Here is a 6025-nt window from a genome sequence, read left to right on the forward strand (position 1 = left end):
CAGTAAAGGAAAGAGGTGATTGACAACCTCACTTACAAAGACAGAACAATAAAATACAGTGCTTTAATACTTATGTTGGGACATTAGTAAACACAAAATAATATATAAACAAGAAAATATTTAATAATGAGCAAGTAATAAATCATACATTAATTAAATGAGAATATATAAAAAATAAACACAATAGAAAGTAATAGATAAGAATGATAAAATGCATACATCTATTAATATAATCACATATAAAAAACCTAGCCAATTGTACAATAAAGATACACGTTCCCTTTAAAAAGGGAATGAATATTAATAACCAGCAATGAAAAAGAGTTGATCAGGCTCTCTATAAGTTGTAAAAAAATAGGAATATAAGTCCCGTACAAAACAGCTATAATTGAGCTGATGTAGCTATTAGCAGTGGATAGTGGTGTAGGAATACAACAGTTTCTATATGTGCCTCCCACAAGGGGCCAAAAGTAATGAGACGAACTAAACAATCCTAAATCTAACTTTCACTTTTTAATACTTTGTTGCAATTACAGCCTGAAGTCTGGAAGTCTGGAACGCATAGACATCACCAGACGCTGGGTTTCATCCCTGGTGATAATCTGCCAGGCCTCTACTGCAAATGTCTTCAGTTCCTGCTTGTTCTTGGGGCATTTTCCCTTCAGTTTTGTCTTCATCAAGTGAAATGCATGCTCAATCGGATTCAGGTCAGGGGATTGACTTGGCCATTGCATAACATTCCACTTTTTAGCCTTAAAAAACTCTTTAGTTGCTTTTGCAGTATGCTTCGGGTCATTGTCCATCTGTACTGTGAAGCACCGTCCAATGAGTTCTGAAGCATTTGACTGAATATGAGCATATAATATTGCCCGAAACACTTCAGAATTCATTCTGCTGCTTTTGTCAGCAGTCACATCATCAATAAATACAAGGGAACCAGTTCCATTGGCAGCCATACATGCCCATGCCATGACACTACCATCACCATGCTTCACTGATGAGGTGGTATGTTTTGGATCATGAGCAGTTCCTTTCCTTCTTCATACTCTTCTCTTCCCATCACTCTGGTACAAGTTGATCTTTGTCTCATCTGTCAATAGGATGTTGTTCCAGAACTGTAATGGCTTTTTTTGATGTTGTTTGGCAAACTCTAATCTGGTCTTCCTGTTTTTGTGGCTCACCAATGGTTTACATCTTGTGGTGAACCCTCTATATTCACTCTTGTGAAGTCTACTCTTGATTGTTGACTTTGACACATATACACCTACCTCCTGGAGAGTGTTCTTGATTTGGCCAACTGTTGTGAAGGGGTTTTTCTTCACCAGGGAAATAATTCTTCTGTCATCCACCACAGTTGTTTTCCGTGGTCTTCCGGGTCTTTTGGTGTTGCTGAGCTCTCCAGTGCGTTCTTTCTTTTTAAGAATGTTCCAAACAGTTGATTTGGCCACACCTAATGTTTTTGCTATCTCTCTGATGGGTTTGTTTTGATTTTTCAGCCTAATGATGGCTTGCTTCACTGATAGTGACAGCTCTTTGGATCTCATTGAGAGTCGACAGCAACTGATTCCAAATGCAAATATCACACCTAGAATCAACTCCAGACCTTTAACCTGCTTAATTGATAATGAAAAAACGAGGGAATAGCCAACACCTGTCCATGAAATAGCTTTTGAGTTGATAGTCCCATTACTTTTGGCCCCTTAAAAAGTGGGAGGCACATATAGAAACTGTCAGTTCTGTATTTAAGCTATGGCTATAAATACAATGAGCTTAGAGACCCTCATTGCTTTAGTTTGCTACAGCTCAAGTTGTGTATACACAGGAGAGAGAGATCCAAGAACACGACTGTCTTGTGTATATGTGAAATCAATCTCTGGTTTAATGGCGGCAAAGCACATACATTTATAGTTTCTGAAGTACACATCTGTTTTCGATTACATTTAGAAAAAACCACAGGCCTTGGTAAAGATTTGGAATCGCATACCTTACCATATATGTACATATGCTTTTCTGTTAATATATGACTGAGTCTGCACATGGAATTAACTCTTTCCTGCCCTATGCATTTACTTACAATGAATACGTGGCATACTTGAAAAGACTTTTAGGATACAAAATGAATTCTATACTTCCACATTTTCCTCCTTTTCGATTCAAATCTTACATACTATTGTTTTTCTAACTTACCTAGCCATGACCCACCCCCTATGTATTTGGTCCCTACTTCACACAAGTTATCCCCCCTAACGAGGTAGCTGCATGGGGCAGTGCCCATTCAAGACCATATAGGCGATGAGTCTCTTAGTCCCTATAGTCCTGAATCTTCCTTTTCATCCGTATCCTTGTAGAAGTCTTCTATTTTTGCCATACATTGTTCGCACAAGTCTCTGCAAAGCAATGGTTCTCTTGTCTTGCAGATTACACAGAAGTTCTGGGCGTATTCATGTAGCAGGATCATAGTTGTCTTTGACATTTCTTTAGATGCTTTAAACCTAGAACAGTAATCAAGTGTAAGTATTTTCCTTATTAACCATACAACAAATCTAACAACAATATAAATGATTACTACTAATGCAAATCCTTTAGCTATTAACATGAGGATACCTGAAAGCCAACCTCCTATCCCCTTGAACCAATTTGCTGGATTCAACCATGAAAACCATCCATTACTATCAATATCATACTCTGGATCATTATGCGTCTTCCTAAACAGCTCCTTCAATTCCTTGACATTCTTCAAGTGTGTATATATTGGGTCAGTAAAATTATCAGCTATATAATTACAGCAAGCAGGTCCCACTATCTGACACATGCCCCCTTGTGAGGCCGTTAGATAGTCCAGATCCAGCTGATGCTGTCTGAGAATCTTGGTATGATACCTTAAAGTCTCATCAACTATTTCTAATACATCCAATATTTCATCTGTAAGTTGTCAAATAATTTAGCTAATGCTTCTATATTATGAGCATTCTGTATACTAAGTCCAGATATTGATAAAGCTAGGCCCATTTTCTTATACCATGGGATATATACTAAATCATGAGCATGAGATTTACTTTTTATAAGATCCTTCCTTACTCGATGATTTGCTGGGCTATTGGTTATATCTATGGTTTCTGCTATCCATGAGGCTGGGCTCAGTCTTGCTATAGTGCAACTGCCTGACCCTCCCCAGGGTAGAAATTTATATGCCTTATTACCACACATAAAATAATACCCTTCTGGTAGTAAATGCTGTCCAGTTTTAATTACTTGTTGAGCATGCCATAACAACCTTGAAGTATTTTTTACAGGGCAACTCTAGCACGTGATATATACCTTGGTCATCCGAAGTGCATCGTATATCATTTGTGGTGTTATCCCAAACACTGGAATGATTGAGATATTGTTGCCATCTAGTATCGCTAGTGTTATATTCTATTAGTAGTTGTTGTGTCGGTACCTCACCAATGTAGCAAATTACTTGTTTAGCATAAAAGGTAACATTTACTTTGAAATTAATAGTTCCTAACTTTTGGTTTGCATTTTTAGACCCTTCATTTTTAATATTAACACAGTCGTCTTGATAGCACATTTGGCCAAAATTGTTCCACTGGTCAAATGAACCATCACGTACTGCTATCCAAAATGGAGGTTGGGTCCACCCAGCCACAAACAATTGTACTGCTGAGTTGTTAAATGGCTCATGTGTCAATTTTATTGGCCTAGTCCAGGTGTCTATATCTTTACTTAATTCATCCCAACTTACTGGGGTTGCAACATATGGCATGGTTTTAGCTGAAATCAGGGAATGTGTACAAATCCAACAATCAGTGAGGTTAACACCTTGCATTAATCGATAGTGCATTTGCAAGAACTTGTTATCCCATATTTCATTAAGCTGTTCATGCAATTCTCTTTTAACTCTTACCAAGGATTGATTAGTTCCATTTGTACTATTAAAAGCATCATTACCCCTGTTTATCAATTCCTCAAAATTCATTGCTAAAATAAGTATAATAACCATAGCAGAACATAGAATACATCCCCACAAGCCAGTATCAGACTTGGGGCCTAAAAGCATATATTTATTCATTTTACTCCAACTCCCCTTGTGTAAAGATCTTGCAATGCGATGCGTATATCCACGTATTTTTATCTGCCACCTTCACCGATGTAGGAGTTGTCAGGAGAACCTGGTAAGGACCCTCGTATCTGGGCTCAAGGACCTTCCTCAGATGTCTACCCAGTCTCCAGGCTGCAGCTTATGAGAACTACAGTCTGCGTTGGGATCTGGAATAAATGAAAACACCTGATGGTGGATTTCAGTTAGTTGTTTCTGCAACTGTATCATATAACCAGTCAGATCACCATGTAGATGTTGCAACTGCTGAGGAAAGTAACAACCAAGTTTGTATGGACTACCAAATAGTATCTCATATGGTGTCAGCTTAATATTTTTCAATGGGGTATTTCTTACAGAATGTAGAGCCATTGGAAGGCATTCTACCCAAGTTTTACTTGTTTCTGCCATTAATTTTTGTATCTTAAGTTTTAGGGTGCCATTTAGTCTCTCCACGAGCCCGGAACTATGCGGGTGGTACGGCACATGAAGAGCGGAGACTATCCCTAGGTCACTCATTATGTGTTGTGCAATTTCACCTGAAAAATGAGTACCTCTGTCACTTTCTATTGTCTCTGGTACCCCATATCTGCAAATGACTTCTTGGATTAGCTTTTTTGCTACTGTTTTAGCATTTGCTGCCCTACAGGCCCAGGCTTCAGGCCATTGACTATAAAGGTCGGTTGACATGAGGACATAGACATACCCAGAGCAGGGAGGCAGTTGGATGAAATCTATTTGGATTCTCTGAAAAGGAAAAAATGTCTGTGGGGTGCTTTTGAGTGGTACCTTGACAGCTTTGCCAGGGTTGTGAAGTGCACATACCACGCATCCAGACACAATGGCTTGCGCAGCCTGGCCAAACCCTGGAGCATGCCAATGTTTTTTAACAGTGTTGATCATGGTGTCTCTAGACACATGCACCTTTCCATGCAGGATTTGTGCCATCACTGGGTAGAGGCTCCTGGGCAGGCAAGTGAGTCCTTTACATGACCATTCTCCTTGTATACACACAGCTCCTTGTTTCTGCCAGGCTTTCAACTCATCTGGAGAGGCCTGTTTTTGGAACTGTAAGAGAAGGTCCTGACTCACTTTAGGGGATTCTACAGCTGATGCTATAAGAGCAGCTGATTGTGGTGACTGTTGTAGGGGCTTAAGGGCTGCCTCCTTGGCAGCAGCATCCACACATGCATTTCCCTTTGCTTCCGGCGTCTGTTCCCTAGTGTGAGCTGTGACCTTTATTACTGAAAGTTGCCTGGGAACCTGAAAGGCCTCAAATAACTGTCTAATCAAGTTTGCATGTTTTATTGGTTTACCTGTAGACCCTACAAAGTTCCTACTTTTCCAGATTGGACCGTAATCTTGAGCGATCCCGTAGGCATACCTGGAATCAGTGTAGATGTTTACAGTCTGCCCCTCAGCATAAAGGCATGCAGCCTTTAATGCCTCTAATTCAGCCTCTTGGGCTGACGTGGTAGGTGGTAAAGGTTCTTGAATGATTGGCTCATGTGCAGTAGTAACTGCATATCCCGTATATGGGTGGCCATCTACATAATACCTTGAACCATCTACAAACAATTCTAATTGTGCATTTGGAATTGGTATGTCTAATACAAGAGAGATCTGTGCGATTTCCTGTTCCATAAGCTGAATACAATCATGCTCGCAGCATGTGTCTGAAGAAAAAAAGATTGTGATTTTCACTTTCCTTTCTGCTATCATTACTGTCACTGGCAGCACTACTATTAATTAGCATATCTAGTGCTGCTAGAGTGTCAATGTCTCCTGTTTCTAAACTTCCTTCTTTTGAATCTTTCGGAAGTAATGACGCTGGATTCAATACCGTGCACCTGCGTATGTTTACATTACACGGGGTAAGTAAAGCTACTTCATATTTTGTGAGTCTAGCTGCAGATAAGTGTT

General features: G+C 39.6%; 1 pseudogene; it reads right to left on the reverse strand.

Annotated features, from left to right (window-relative positions):
• Positions 1–4772: 4772 nt before the first annotated feature.
• On the reverse strand, positions 4773–5824 carry LOC148518090 (uncharacterized; annotated as a pseudogene).
• Positions 5825–6025: the final 201 nt, after the last annotated feature.

The sequence above is a fragment of the Taudactylus pleione genome, unplaced genomic scaffold (assembly GCF_031769625.1).
Source record: "Taudactylus pleione unplaced genomic scaffold, aTauple2 ptg000202l, whole genome shotgun sequence".
In the NCBI taxonomy this organism is placed as follows: domain Eukaryota; kingdom Metazoa; phylum Chordata; class Amphibia; order Anura; family Myobatrachidae; genus Taudactylus; species Taudactylus pleione.